Source organism: Delphinus delphis, chromosome 2, assembly GCF_949987515.2.
Source record: "Delphinus delphis chromosome 2, mDelDel1.2, whole genome shotgun sequence".
Taxonomy (NCBI): domain Eukaryota; kingdom Metazoa; phylum Chordata; class Mammalia; order Artiodactyla; family Delphinidae; genus Delphinus; species Delphinus delphis.
The window spans coordinates 139338591-139355165 of NC_082684.1; the positions used below are offsets into that span (position 1 = coordinate 139338591).

Sequence of the window (16575 nt, forward strand, 5' to 3'; positions counted from 1 at the left end):
AAAAGATACATGCACCCCTATGTTCATAGTAGCACTGTTCACAAGAGCCAAGACGTGGAAACAGCCTAAATGTCCATCAACAGATGAATGGATAAAGAAGATACACAATGGAATACTACTCAGCCATAAAAAAGAATGAAATAATGCCATTTACAGCAACGTGAATGCAACTAGAGATTATCACACCAAGTGAAGTTAGTCAGAAAGAGAAAGACAAATACCGTATGATATCATTCATATGTGGAATCTAAAAAAATGACACAAATGAACCTATCTACGAAACAGCAACAGACTCATGGACATAGAGAACAGACTTGTGGTTGCCAAGGGGGAGAGGGTTGGGAGAGCGATGGAGAGGTTGGGGCTAGCAAATGTAAGCTATTATATATAGAATGCATAAACAACAAGGTCCTACTGTATAGCACAGAGAACTATATTCAGTATCCTATGGTAAACTATAATGAAAAACTATTAAAAAATGTATATATATGTATAACTGAATCACTTTGCTGTACAGCAGAATTTAACACAAAATTGTAAATCAACTATACTTCAATTAAAGAAAAACATGTACTGGGTTTATTTTAAAATTAGTTAATAAATATTTTTAAATGTGTCCATTTCTAATATAGTAAATATCAATAGATGTAACCCACATAAACAAAAGCTCTTTGGTATGGGATCTCCAATAATTTTTAAGAGGATAAGAGAGTCCTGCAACCAAAAAGTTTGAGAGCCACTGCCCTACGGTATAGACCTGGGAGTGGAATGAATGAGTTGCGGGGTAGGTGCATATCCAACTTTAAACGATATATCTCATAATCACTAAACATTAAATTTTATTTGATATTATTTATATAGAAGCACCCCAAAACACAACAAAATTAAAGTATATATAGCTCAGAAATGCATACATATTTGCTAAAACTGAAAACAAGAAATAGAGGCCAATGTTATGCTCAAAATACAGGCTAGGGCTTCCCTGGTGGCGCAGTGGTTGAGAGTCCGCCTGCCGAGGCAGGGGACACGGGTTCGTGCCCCGGTCCGGGAAGATCGCACATGCCGCGGAGCAGTTGGGCCCGTGAGCCATGGCCGCTGCGCCTGCGCGTCCGGAGCCTGTGCTCCGCAACGGGAGAGGCCACAACAGTAAGAGGCCCGCGTACCGCAAAGAACAAAACAAACAAAAACGAAAAAACCAAAAAACCCCTCCCTCCTGTGTATCAGGGTTTTGTTTTCTGCGCACCATTTTCTTTGTGTTTAATCCTCACAACAACTCTGTGAGGTGGGCACTAATATCTCCCATTCACAGATGAGGAGTTTGAGGGGCAGGGAGGGTAAGGGGTTACCCAAAGTCATGCAGGTGGTAGGGGATGGTGCCTGGGATGCTAGAACCCAATTCTGTCTGTCTCTCAAGGTGATACCCTTTCCATTATAGTGCGTCACCCTTCTGGGCCTCAGTTTCCCCTTCTATAAAATGGGAATAACTTCTATGTCCCAGATTCGTCATGAAGACTAACTGCATAACGGAGCACAGTGGCTGACTCTCCTCCTTCCCTGCCCTTCAAGCCCCAGGTGCAGGGTCAGGCCATACCCTGAGATTGCTCATCTACACCTCTCTGGGTTTGGCTATTCTCAGCTACTTTCAGGACAGGAACCTATCCAGAGAGGGCTGGGCCATGAGTTACACGGCTCATTTCACATCATTAATGCTCTCATGTTTCTGATAGTTACAGTGTTTGCCTCACTGACCTTAGGGGGCGCCCACCTTCCTCTCTCCCTCCCAGCCTCCCTCCTCTATTCATGCTGATTCACACCCAGGCCCAGCTCATACCACGGCTCTCAGCAGAGACTCTCATTTTTGACTTGATTCAAAGCCAGTTATTCACCACAGGCAGTGACTACGAGAAACCACAGTGGACTCACAGAGCAATGAGCTAAGAGAACCCCCACCCCACGAACTATCGAACTATCGAAGGGGCCCTAGCACTGCGCCTGCCTCCTCTTAGACACTGTGGCTTCAACTGAGCTGCATTTAAAGGGCCAGTGGCTCTTATTTGAAAGGCTGGTTCGTCATCTACCTGTTTGTTTTGGTTTGATTCTATTTAATTAGATTTAATTCCTTTCAACAGTTAAGTGCCAGATGCTGGGCAAGGCTGGTGTGTTCAGCCTGCAGAAGCTCGGCTCCCCACAGAACAACTGTGTTAGGGACGTAATTCCAGAAATGGAGCCTAATTCACAGATATTTTAACTAGGACAAGAGATGGAATGAGAGGGAATCGGAGGCTATGTGAGTTTTATTATTGAGGAGTCCAGTTCTCTGCCCGTCATACTGAGACTGAGTCCCCCTGTCGAGTTTATGATTAACCTCTCTATCCAAAAACTTATTCCCTTTCTTGTCCCACATTTGGTCCTCTCAGGATTGAGGAGTATCAATGAAAAGGGGGACTGAAATCAAGTAGGACCCTATGGGACCCTCCTGGGTACAAAAACCCCTTAATGCCCCCATTTATTGTTTGGAGAAAAAGACTTTAATTTCCTAGGCCTTCCCTGAGTTCCAAAGAGCAGACTCAAATGACTAATTAGGGAAGAGAAGGGATGCAGAAACAAAGGAAAAGCAGTTAAACAAGAAGAAGTAATGATAATAGCTCTGCAATGAAACTATTATCTTAGTTCCTTGTCCCAGTTCTTCCACGAGGGAAATACATAACAATCTGATACCTATCTTTGAGTTGTTCTGCAGGAACCAAGACCCCTCCTTCCCCCAGTCACCAACCCAAGTGGATGGCAACTACTACACACTGAACACAAGCACGTAGACCCCAGACTGGTTGGAACCAGAAGGCTGATGATTGAGATTCCTGAAGCGTCGCCCTGCTACCTCACCACCAACCAATCAGAAGAAAGTCATGCACCCTGCAGCCCTCACCCCAAATGTTGCCTTTAAAAACCCTTCCCTGAAAGCTATCGGGAAGTTCGGGTCTTTTGAGCATGAGCTGCCTGTATGCCTTGCCTTGACCTAAGTTCAGTTCAGTAATAAGACCTCTGAGCCTTACCAGGGAGAGGAATAATTCGTTCACGTCTCACCCCTCACACAGCAAAAGTTCGGTTCTATAGCAGCAGGCCGTGCTGCTATAGAACCGAACTTGGGTCCGCTCACCCCTCACACATCAAAGCCAAGTTACTGACACCAGGTTGTCGTGAAGGAAAGTACAGTGTTTACTGCAGGCACCAAGCAAAGAGCATGGGCAGCTCATGCTCAAAAGACCCAAACTCCCCAATGGCTTTCAGGGAAGGGTATTTAAAGGTGATATTTGGGGTGAGGGCTGCAGGGTGCATGATTTTCTTCTGATTGGTTGGTGGTGAGAGGGTAACAGGGTTATATTTCAGGAATCTCAATCATCAGCCTTTTGGTTCTAACCAGTCTGGGGTCTACGTGCTTGTGCTCAGTGTGTAGTCGCCACCCCCCACGTGGGTTGGGGTGAGGGGTGTCTTAGTTCCTACAGAACAACTCAAAGATGTGTACCAGATTATCTATAGCCCTTGAGGAGGAGCTAGGACTCTTCTATTGCTGAACTATTATCATTACTTTTCTTGCTTAACTGCATTTCTTTTCTTTCTGCATTCCCTCTCTTCCCTAATTAGTAACTGCTTGAGTCTGCTCTTTGAAACTCAGGGAAGCCCTAGGAGACTAAAGCCTTTTCTTACAAGCAAGAAACGAGGGACATGGAGGGGCTTTTGTACCCGGGAGGGCCCTGCAAGGTCCTGCTCAGTTCCAATGCCACAGAGAGTTGTTCCTACAGTGTAGTTTAGAAACGTGTGTTTGTGCCTCTATGGAGCTGGAAAAGGAAAACCAAGGGAAAAAATGTAAATCAAGGGGGATAAACAAACATAGTTAAAGCTGTCCCCGCCAACATTCTCTCAACTGGAAATGTCCAATTCTGACATTCTGGTTCACACCTTGAAAATACATACTCATCTATTTTTTTTTTTTTTTTTTATCTGCATTGTATCTTCTTTGCTGTGTGCAGACTTTCTCTAGCTGCGGCAAGCGGGGTCTACTCTTTGTTGCAGTGTGCGGGCTTCTCATTTTGGTGGCTTCTCTTGTTGCGGAGCACGGGCTCTAGGCGTGCAGGCTTCAGTAGTTGTGGCACGCGGGCTCAGTAGTTGTGGCACACGGGCTTAGTTGCCCCATGGCACGTGGGATCTTCCTGGACCAGGGATCAAACCCGTGTCCCCTGAATTGGCAGGCGGATTCCTAACCACTGCGCCACCAGGGAAGTCCCCATACTCATCTCTTTTGACGGAACAATATTGATCACAAGACAGTATGGGAAGAGTGAAAGATATCAAGGTTAGTTGGTAAAATGCAAGAGAAACTATACATGTCAGCCATTCCTTAGGAAGAGAGACAAAGCAAGATGAAGAAAAAAAACCCAGCAGAACTGAAGAATGTTTACATTTTGCAACCACAAACGTGAAGTGAGCTCAGAAGCCAGTGGGAGTTTAACAAAATAGAGTTAAGGTCGAGGTGGAGGCTGCTCTGTGCAGATCCCCCTCCTGGTCGCCCAGGCAATGAGACATCGCCTTACAGTAATGAAATCATATTGAGAAGAAACCCACAAGCACAGGAGAATTTCTGGTGTTTCTCCCTCTGACTTTGGCCTAGTAAAGGTAGGAAACAGGTGAGGTAGTTGTGTGTATGTCTTTTACTCATTGGCACCATTGCCTAGGGGAAACTTCAGGAACCCAGCACTGCAAGTATCAGGGTAACTCCCTGGAGGGTGCCTGAGGGGCTTAGATCAGAGACTTACACCAGCCCTATCATTCAGGAGGGGTTAGAGAGAGAAGGGGCTGAGTCCACTCATTAGCTGGCTAATAACTCTTGAGTTTGTCATGGAGATGTCATGGAGAAGAGAAAATGAATGAGATGACATCCATGTCCCCAAGGTGAGGGGAAAGCAGACGCATGTACACAATTAGCTGTAATAGAAGCCACACTGAGGTGCGTGAACAAAGCACTACAGGAACCCTTTTCTTCTTTGGTATTCTTTTCCTTCTACAGGCCATGTTTTTACAGAAAAAACACTTAGCAAATAATAAGCAAAAGGAAAAAATTAGAGTCATTCTATATTATACCACCCAGAAAGGACTATCATTAACATTTTGGAGTATACCTTTTCAGACCTTTTTCTTATGCAAATATATGCATGGGTTCAAAACATATATATGTTCTCTCTATATATAGATAGATATTTTTCTAAGACAGAATTATACACCATATATAGGATTTTACCTTTTGGCATCTCACAATGGATGCCAGTGGATAAAGGAGCTCAGACTTTATTTCAATGCTACTGAGGACCCACTGGGAAACTGAGATGGGGAAAGATGCTGTCAGAGCCTGGCTGTAGGAGATGTATCTACTAATTATGTTTAAGGCAACTGGAGACAGGGGAGACTAGAGGACAGGAAGTCAGTTCAGAGGCTAAAGTCTGAAGACAATGTTCCCTCCTTCCAGGGGAGTTAGTGGATCGGGTTCAAGTCTGGTTTCTACCATCGATGAACTTGGATCACTCACTTAACTTTCCTGGGCCTCAATATTCCACCCATAACAAGGGGATAAAAGCACCCCAAGGAGGGCTTCCCTGGTGGCGCAGTGGTTGAGAGTCCGCCTGCCGATGCAGGGGACACGGGTTCGTGCCCAGGTCCGGGAAGATCCCACATGCCGCGGAGCGGCTGGGCCCGTGCGCCATGGCCGCTGAGCCTGCGCGTCCGGAGCCTGTGCTCCGCAGCGGGAGAGACCACAGCAGTGAGGGGCCCGCGTACCACCAAAAAAAAAAAAAAAAAAAAAAAAAACCACCCCAAGGAGTGATGAAAATGCTTTGGAACTTGCTAAAGGTGATGGCTGCACAATCTTCTGAATGTACTAAATGCCGCCGAAGTGTACACAATTATAATACTTCATTCCATGCCATGCGCATGTCACCTCAATTAAAAGGCAAAAAAGAAAATAACCCCAAGAGTTGTTGTGAAGATTGAGTCTGGTGGGTTAGTTTTTATAGTCACCCTTATGTGGGCCAACATGAAACTAGCTTTCTTCCCATAATTACCTTAACCCTTCTTGGCCCAGATTCCTCCACGGTCTCAGAGCCAGCAACTTATTTGGGTTCCCTTAAGGTTTTCCAGGCTTATAGTTCAATCTGGTTATTAAAATCTCAGTCACGGTGCAGTTTATAACTTCAGTGTCATTCCTTCTCCACACAGAGGGTGTCTGTGCCAGCCTAGGCAGCGTGAGGGCTTGCCAGGAGACAAACGGTGGTTGATTACAGCGGGAGGTTGCATAACTGGTTCGCAGTAACTTTGCCGGGACTCCCCTAGCCCGAGCCATCACCACCTGGCTCCTGGCCACGGCCTCATCTGGCTGCTGCCGGGAGTTGGGGGGGCAAGGCTCTCCACCTGCTTCTGTCAGCGCCGCACTGAAGAGCTGGTCGCCCTGCAGGCGCTGTATGAGGTCTCCTTGGGCAGCATTCACCCCGGCTGCACCACGGAGGACCCCAGAGAGCAGCCAGGTCTGTTGGAGGTGGAGGATTGGTTGTCCCTCATTCCAAAGCTCTTCTCAGTGCCAGCTCGGCTGGGTGACCACTTGGCAGCCTGAGGCTCTCCCCTCCCCCTCCCAACCACCCAACTAATGTCCAGCATCCTCTTTTTTTTTTAATTTTTTAATTTTTTTTTATTTTTTGTGGTACGCGGGCCTCTCACTGTTGTGGCCTCTCCCGCTACGGAGCACAGGCTCCGGACGCGCAGGCTCGGCGGCCATGGCTCACGGGCCCAGCCACTCCGCGACATGTGGGATCTTCCCGGACCTGGGCACGAACCCGTGTCCCCTGCATTGGCAGGCGGACTCTCAACCACTGCGCCACCAGGGAAGCCCCAGCATCCTCTTGAGAGTCCTCCCCTGTGTCCTCCTAGCTCCTGGCCCCCCAGCTACCCACGGTGAAGCCACTCTGCCGAATTCTAATCCAGAACTTGTTTTCTGACTCGCCACTAGTTAAGAGACACATTTAAATCTCCTCCCCACTGGCTTCGTGCTCGATTTTTCACTGATTCACAACTAACGTTTTCTTTCGGGGACTTAATGAGGACAGATGACAGGCATGGTTGACGGCTCCTCCCTCGTTTGTCCCTGGTCCTGTCACAGTCATTACATGACAGACTCTAGGAAGACAGTCATTGAAGAAAAATGGATGGCAGAGAGAGAGAGAAAAGTCAGTCTTAACTTTTGTTCCCAAGCCAGCCCTCATCAGCTGTAAGCACACCCACCAGCCTCTGAGATGCTTGCTGGCCAGCACCTTAGACCTTCTGGCTCTCCTGAAGGGAGCTGCCACAGGAAGACGGACCAAAGAGTTAGGGCTTTTCAGATCATAATGGAAGAGGCTGAGAGGCCCAGCTCAAGCCCTGCTCCTGGCAGCTAAAAGTGCCGACGACACCAAAATCACAGTATAAGAAATGGCTGTACAGTAACCTCCTCTTTCTCTTTTCTGCATAAAGGGCTCCTATCTATCTCTCCAAGCCCAGCTGAACACTATCCTTCTGGGGAGCCTCACCCACGCACCAAGGGGCAGTCAGGACTCCCTCTTCTGTGGGCCCCGTGGGGTGTGCCGAGGGTCCACGAAGCATCGGATGTGGAAGGGCCGAACGATCGGCACAGTGCCCTTCCTCTCTCCCCTGCGGCAGTGTCCCTGTGAGGGTCCCTGGACAGCCTATGTATATGCGAACAGGTGTTCTAAGCTACAAAGCACCATGTTAAAAACCATATTTATCTGGCTGGGTCTTATTAGCTGCTTGCACCTGTTCCCAAACTGTGAGCTCTCTGATGACAAGGATGCTTTATTTGTTTATTTTTTTAAGTGTAGCCTCAACACCTCACCATGCTGGGCACAAAAGTAGGCACTTGACAGATGTGCCGGACAGAAGCTGCCTTTACACAGGCCCACAGCCTGACCAGGAAGGCTGGCACCTGGCTCTTCAGAGCAGCACAGCCATTAGCTTGGCCTGAGCTGAGGGTCTGGCTGCTGCTGCTTCTTTGGAGACTCCTGCAATCCCGTTTGCCTTTGCCTGCTCCCAGGCGGAGAGTTGCTACCAACTCCCCCAGACTCCTGGCAGCTTCCCCCTGCTCACCCAGCGCTTGATCGTGGCCTCTCTCCTCACCTCCTCCTCCCACCCCCTGGCAGCATCCCCAGCACTGACCACTGCGTGACTGACCCAGGGTTTGTCTTAGAAGGCCAGCCTTTGGGCCTCATGTGTGGCTCAAAACCCAGTAAATTTATCTCAGAGTTAGAGAGAACACCAATGACGTGAACTGATGGGTCAGTGGTGGTGGAAAGAGCAGGGGCAGACCTGGGGTTGCATCCTGGCTCAGCTGCTAACTAGCTGTGTGGTCAGGACCAGCTGCTGAACTTCTTAGAATCTCAGTTTTCTCTACTATTCATGGAGATTAAAACATACACACACACACACACACACACACACACACACCCAGAACTCACAGGATCACTGTGAAGAGTAAATACTGTGACACACACTAAGCCTCTGGCCTTGTGCTGACACATGGCAGATTCTCAGTAAGTGTTCGTTTCCTTCTTCTCCTCCTTTCAGCTAAGGCTTTTCCAAGTCTAAAAGTCCATGAGCCTTTGAAACACATGTTCCCATGTTAAACTATAACTTGGGAAGTTTACCAAGCTGCTAGAAAGTTTATCTTCCCAGAGGAACAAGGATCTCGGGTGACAGAGACGACCTCTGCGTCCCATGTTCCCTGCAGCTCAGGAGGGGCTGTAGGAGATCAGAGCTCACACACCACACCTGACCGAGGAGAGGAGAGCAGGGTCAGTTGGCAGAGAATCAACAAGTGAACGAAAGCTCGGGAAGCCTGGGAACGACGGTGGAGCTCAGAGAGAGAGGGCAGTGACCCGAGAGCAGATGAGTCTGTGCGCAGCTGGGAGCAGAGGGCTCAGCCAGGGACGCTCTGCGCTCCTGCCGCCCAACACAGGCTCCCAGGGAGACAGCAGAAGGGAGGCAGCAGTAGCCTCGGCCTCCTCTTCAGACGGGGGAAATGGCAAGATTGTGCAGACGCCGAACTTAACAGAGGGGTGGGGGAGGAGTGGGGGACCAGTAGAGTCAACTCGCTGCTCTCCCTACGGGCAGTGGTCCTGAGAGCAATCCCAGCACCAGCGGCGTGGGCATCACCTGGGTTTGTTAGCGATACAGATCAGCAGGCCCCACCTCAGACACCTCAACACGGACTCAGCCATCTGTGTTCTAATAAGCCCTCTGGGTGTCGCTGATTCTTGCTAAGGTTTGAGAACCGTCGCCTTGGGGGATGCTTTTAGTCATTTACCTGAAACTTCCTTCCCATTTCGAAGCGGTGGGAAGGGGCACAACACCGGAATGGTCGTAACCTTTAGAGACAAGAAGGTCTGAGTTCAGATCCAGACTCTGCCCCCAAGTGGCTGTGTGGCCTTGGACAAATCCATCGATCTCTCTGAACCAGTTTCCTCAAGCATAAAATATCTACCTCTCAGGATTAAGTGGTTAGGTTTGGAGAGAACGTGCAGAAAGCATTTAGCAGAGTGCCTGGCACACAGGAGCTGCTCATCATCATCACTGTCATCAGAACCACCCTGACTACGAAGAGGCCCTGGCACGAGTCAGGCCACACGGGGATCATCTGGCTCCGTGAGTGTTTACTACGCTGCTCAGAATGCCCCTTAGTGCCACTTGGTGCTGGGCTGCATCCTCATTAGGCTAGGAGTGACTTAAAGACAACAATTCCTTTCAAATTTGATGAGAAACAAATATCTAATTCGGATATACCAAATGAAACGCCAAGGGGAAAACCACTCTCGTTACAATATAACCCAGCCATGTTCCCGCCCTACCCACTTCCCCTTTCCACTTAGATAAGTCCCTTAAGCACACAGTAGCACCCGGCAAATATTTGTTGAATGTTGAATGAATGGATTGGCTCAATTTGATTCGAAAATGCCCAACTGTTGTGCAATAAAAGGAACTGAATTTGTGGCCAGGCCTTTAGCCTCCTGGGGTGGAAACATGGCAGAACCGGCCATAACAGTCCCTTGGGTAGCCCAATGGAATCTTGGGAAATCGGGCACTGAAGGGACGGGAAGAGACCACGCTGGCCAGGACAGGGAACGGAGGTGGTTTTCTGAGTTTAGCGAAGGCCTTCCACTATGAGATGGCTAGTGGCCCTCCATCCCCTGCTGTACGCGTCGGTGTCTGCTCCACCCCCTAAACCTGCTGGGGGCTTGCCCATGCTGGAGAGTCAAATGTCCTGTGGCCTCTGCAATGCAGAGCAAACAGCAATCAGAGCACCAAAACTGGTGTGCCAGTTTGCTTCCCCATGGGTTGGGGGGTGGGGGGAACGTACATATCACCCTTCTCCTTTTGGCCAAAGGGCTATCATTTGGGCCTTTGGCATCTTCTTTCACTCCCCAGACACTGCACAAGTCACCTGTGGCCTGGCTGCCGTCCTGCTCTTCTCCATTTATCCTCCCCTCTGTCTCCAACATAGATCTTATCTTCCACTCCCTGCTTGCAGAATACAGTCCCAACGCCTGGCAGGGCACTCATCCTTTGCAATTTGTCCCCAACCTGAATGTCCAGCTTTACCGCCCTCGGCCACACCTAACTTCTGCCTGCTAGTGCCCTGCTCTCTCATACGTCTGGCCACTGACTGAAGGGCCTTTCCTCCTGTTGTCTGCTTGGAGGACTCTGACACCTCTTTCCAGAACCTGTTTAAATGCAGTTTTCTATGAAATGGACCCGCCAGCACCTAGCGGCTTCCTGAATACTCTCCTAGGTCTTTACTCAGCCTGGAAGTCTCCTTTTCCAACCCACAAATTCCTAGTGTCCTGTCGGACATGGCTCCAGTATTGCTTTAAAAATTTTTTTAATTTTTTTTTTTTGGACATAGTTTCAAACTTAAAGCAAAGTTGCAAGCATAGGACAAAGAATTCTTGTACATCTTTCACCCAGATTCCCTAAATATTAATATTTTCCCACATTTGCTTTAACCTTCTCCTCATTCTCTCTCACTCTGCCCCCCGGGTGTATAATTTTATTTTTTTCTGAACAGTTTATGAGTTATTTTCAGACATTATACCCCTCTACTGCTTCAATGTGTATGTTTTCTAAAACCAAGGAAATTCTCTTACGTAATTAGAGAATAATGATCAAAGTTAGGAAATTAACTTTGATACTAATTATTATCTAATATACAGATCTTATTCAGATTTCACAAATTATCCCAATAATGTCCTTAATAGTAAAGAAAATTCCCAGATCATCATTGCATGTAGTTGTTATGTCTCTTTAGTATTCTTTAATCTACAACAGTTCCCTGTTCTTTTTTTTTTGCTCTTTCATGACAATCGACATTTTTGAAGTATCTAGGCCAGTTATTTTGTGGAAAGTACCTCATTTTAGGTTTGTCTGATATTTCCTTACCTTGGGTTCATGCTGTGCAGACTTGGCCAGGGTAGCCAGAGGTGATGCTGGGTTCATCTCAGGGTATCATATCAGGAGCTGTATGATGTCACTTTGTCCCATTTCTGGCGATGTTAACGTCGGTCAGTTGGTTGATTTGTTGATATGTCTGACTCCTCCCCTGGCCCATGAGGCCCTTCTCAAGGTCAAGGAGGAACTCAGCCTTCGTGGCAGCTGGTACCTGAGGATATGGAGATATAGGGAAGTGAGAAGCACACACCAACTGATCCCCTCCCATGTGCCCAGCTCTGTGGCCACTTCTCATCTAAGCCTCACAGCAACCCTATAATTTAGTAGTTGTGCTCATTTTACAGTTGTGTTCAGAGAAGATGAAGAATTTGCCTGGGGACACTTGACTGGTAACTAGCAGATCCAGATTCAAATCCAGGTCTTCCTCTTCCCATAACATTTAGGCACTGGAGACAATAGATGGTCAACAACATGACTGGATATTTTTTAAACTTAAACAGAAAAATCTAACACCAAGACCATTGGAAAACTGAATACCCTCCTACATCAATGAGGATGCTTTTTATTCATTTATCCCTTCAACAAATATTTATGGTGGGTCTGCTACGTACCAGGCAGTGTCATAGATCATACAGATACAGTAGTAAACAAATAGCCTACATTCTAGTGGGACTCTGCAAATACCAGCAAATCCAGCTAAAGTGCTTGAACAATAACAAGAAGGCTAGTAGTAGAGCACCTTCAGGGGTGATTCATTCAGCAGTTCAAAGATGTCATGGCTAAGATTTTTATTCCCTGAAATTCCCTTAGCTTTCCCTTTGGGGATGCAAGATGTTTGCCTTTAGTTTTTTTTTTTAAATAAATTTATTTATTTGTTTTTGGCTGTGTTGGGTCTTCGTTTCTGTGGGAGGGCCTTCTCTAGTTGCGGCGAGCGGGGGCCATTTTTCATCGCGGTGCGCGGGCCCCTCACTGTCGCCTCCTCTCTTGTTGCGGAGCACAGGCTCCAGACACGCAGGCTCAGCAGTCGTGGCTCACAGGCCCAGTTGCTCCGTGGCAGGTGGGATCCTCCCAGACCAGGGCTCGAACCTGTGTCCCCCTGCATTAGCAGGCAGATTCTCAACCACTGTGCCACCAGGGAAGCCCTTGCCTTTAGTTTTAAGCAAGATATCCTCAAAGGAAACAAAGGGGATGTTCCTGTCATGGTCCCTTTAGATGGGAAAAGAAAGGCTTGCTATAATCTTCCCAGCCAACTTCCCTTCCACCTCCCCGGCCTGAACTACATCGCCAGCTGATGCAGATCCACCCCTTGGCCAGAGGGATAAGCTGCCATGTCTGGCTCAGGGAATCTAGATTTGCTCTGCTACCATCCAGATCACCTCCAGGTTCAGCCTTCCCCAAACTACTTCGTTGTCAGAAGAGTAGGAGGAGAGTGAAAAAAACCCTGCAATTTTCTTCAAAGAAGCAAAGAGGGGGAAAGGGTGTTTCCCTCATTTACAGAATATTTACAGACTCTTGTCTTGTTTATGCAAATACAAGTTTGTGTCATTGCTATTCCTTATAGAATCCTCCCTCATGATCCACGGGTTATTGGTTCCAGCATCCCCGTGGATAGCAAAATTCGAGGATGCTCAAGTCTCTTACATAAAATGAATTGACTTTGGAACCCACAGACAGGGAGGGCCAACTGTATTCATTATATCAAGTTGTACTTCATTTTCCTTATTAAGTCATATAATGTCTCTCTTTATCTATCCCTGTATCTCTTGTCTCATTCCAAAATAAGGTCCCTTTTTGTAAAGGTACAGAATCTTAGCCAGGGGAGGTTTAAAAATATTTAATAACTGGTTCTAGGATGTGTACTGACCACTGCACAGTGTACGGTCCTGGAGGGTCCTTCTGCACCAGGCAATTTCACATTTAGTTGATGGATGGGGAGATCTAGGAAGACCCTAGTGGAGGGGTCAGGGAGGCTGGGGGGGACACTCAGTCCCTACTATTTGCCAACTGATATGGAATTACTTAAGAATTTTTTAAAATTTATTTTTTATTGAGGTATAATTGATCTATAACATTAGTTTTATGTGTACAATATGATTCGATATTTGTATACATTGTGAAATGATCACTATAATAAGTCTAGTTAACATGTGTTACCTTACTTAGTGACTAGTTTTATCTTTTTTTTTTTGCCTTGTGATGAGAACTTTTAAGATCTACTCTCTTAGCAACTTTCAAGTATGCAAGATAGTGTTAGCAACTACAGTCAGCATGCCATGTGTTACATCCTGGTGACTTATTTTATAGCTGGAAGTTTGTACCTTTTGACCCCCTGCACTCATTTTGCCCACCGCCCCCAACTCCCACCTCTGGCAACCACCAATCTGTTCTCTGTGTCTATAAGCTTGGGTTATTTGTTTTTGTTCTTTAGATTCCACATATGAGATCACGTGGTATTCGTCTTTGTCTGATTTATTTCACTTAGCGTAATGTCCTCAAGGTCCATCCATGTTGTCCTACATCCATGTTGTCCTAAATGCCAAGATTTCATTTTCTATGGCTGAATAACAGTCCATTTTATATATATATATATATATATATATATATAGCATCTTCTTTATTCATTCATCCGTCCATGGATATTTGGGTTATTTCCATGTCCTGACTACTATAAGTAATGCAATAAACATGGAGGTGCAAGTATCTTATCAACTTAGTGTTTTCATTTTCTTTGGATATATACACAGAAGTGGAATTGTTGGATCATATGGTAGTTCTATTTTTAGTTTTTTAAGGAACCTCCATACTGTTCTCCGTAGAGGGTGTATCAATTTACATTCCCACCAACAGTCCACAAGAGCTCCCTTTTTTCCACATCCTCACCAATACTTATTTCTTGTCTTTTTAATAACAGCCATTCTGATAGGTGTGAGGTGATATCTCATTTTGATTTTGATTTTCAGTTCCCCAATGATTAGTGATGTGAAGCATCTTTTCATTGGCCACCCGTATGTCTTCTTTGGAAAAATGTCTACTCATCTCTGCCCATTTTAAAATCAGTTTGTTTGCATTTTTCTATTAAGTTGTATGAGTTCTTTAAATATTCTGGATACTAACCCCTTACCAGATATGTGATTTGCAAATATTGTCTGCCATTCAGTAGGTTGCCTTTTCATTTTGTTGACTGTTTCCTTTGCTGTGCAGAAGCATTTTAGTTTGATACAGTCCCACTTGTTTATTTTTGCTTTTATTACTTTTTCTATTTTAATATTTTAATGTCCAGTATGATAGTGCCCGTGTGATGTGCTGGACATCGGCTCCAATCTTCACAATGACCATTCTCAGTGTCAGTGTAATGACTACAGCAAGATCCTCCCAGCTTCTGCCCGTGGTCAGGCATTTGGGCCACTTCCAGTTTTAAATGCAATATGAAGCTCAGATCTAAACATCTCTGTATGCACCTTTGTTGTTTTTTTTTTATATTTCAAAATACATAAAATGTATATATTTATAAATCTATATTGCATATTTTTGTTTCCTTGGAACACATTTCCCAAAGTGGTATTTCAAGGTCAAAGGATAGGATCAATTTGATAATTTGCATGGTGATTTGAAAAGCATTTAAGGGACTTCCCTGGTGGCACAGTGGTTAAGAATCCGCCTGCCACTGCAGGAGACATGGGTTCGAGCCCTGGTCCGGGAAGATCCCACATGCCACGGAGCAACTAAGCCCGTGCGCCACAGCTACGAAGTTCGTGTGCCACAACTACTGAAGCCTGCGTGCATAGAGCCCGTGCTCTGCAACAAGAGAAGCCACCAAAATGAGAAGCCCGCGCACCACAACGAAGAGTAGCCCCCGCTTGCTGCAACTAGAGAAGGCCCGTGTGCAGCAACGAAGACCCAACACAGCCAAAAATAAATAAACAAAAAGCATTTAACTTAGCAGAAATTGTACGGTAGACTTGTTCACTAAACTTCAAAAAATGAAAGCCTACTTGTTGGTTACTCCTGACAAGTATAAATGGTGGAAATTAATAATTAGGCATCATTATGCAGAAATTCCCTTCCTTAGTGCAGGAACTATATTTCTGGTTAAGAAGTTCTTGCAATTGATTAGAATTAAAATTGGGAAATAAGCAGACTTTCAACAACAACAATAAATGAATGAATGAATAAATAGCATTTAACCAAAGGTTTAGAAACATCCTTGCCTACTTTTTCAGACTACTGTTGCCAGGGGACCGGAAGGCACATGGTGTAATGGAAAGAGGGTGGGCACTGGAGTAAGGAGAGCTGGGCTCAGCTCTGGGCAATGTTACTCTACTAGGGGTTGGGGACTTGGCAGTCTCTTAGCTTGTCTGGGCCTTGGTTTCCCCAAGTGTAAAATGGGGGAGATGCCATCTCTCACAGCACCAGGCACAGCAGGCACTGATTGCCTCCATCTGTTCCTGACTTTGCCCCGAGGCCTGGCCACCCTTGTCACGCCCTCACCATGGGCGGACTCTGAACGATGAACTGTCAAAGGGCCCTTCGCCGTAAGGAAGCGCGTAGGCTGCCACCTCCTGGTGTAAAGAGTTAGTGTCCAGATGACTTTGGGGATCAAGCTGCTCCCCCTTGTGTCCCTGTGAGGATCTGCCCCAAGGGTGAAGCTGCCAAAGAAAAGGAAGGTTCTTCCCACCTAGACTGGCCCTGGTGTCGGTGGTGGCTTTAAAGTGAGGTCCTCCTTCTGCCAGTGCAACTCTGGGGGAGAGATGATGCGGGGTTTTGAAAAGCTGCCTGTAAAGGAAGCTGTTTTTACTTTTGGAGACTGTGAAGGTGCTGGTAAAGGCATCTTGGCAAAAGCAGGAGGCCTTTATCAGTGATTTATTAAACCCTGTTTAGAAAGGCTGACAGCAGTGGTCAATCAGCCCACAAATACTTACAGGGCACCTACCACGTGCCAGACATGTGCTTTGATAAACAACCTTGAACAAGACAGGCAGGGTCCCTGCTCTCCTTGTCTAGTGGGGAAGTTTAGGAATAAGATTCTTTTTTAACTGATATACT

At 46.4% G+C, this 16575-nt stretch overlaps 1 protein-coding gene across 1 annotated transcript in view; it reads right to left on the reverse strand.

The window, feature by feature from the left end:
* USP3 (ubiquitin specific peptidase 3) overlaps positions 1-16575 on the reverse strand; it is a 211991-nt gene that overhangs the window by 112588 nt on the left and 82828 nt on the right. Inside the window, exon 3 of the mRNA XM_060005816.1 lies at positions 11524-11743. The gene's annotated coding sequence lies outside the window, so the exon portion shown is untranslated. The remainder of the gene's footprint in view (positions 1-11523; positions 11744-16575) is intronic.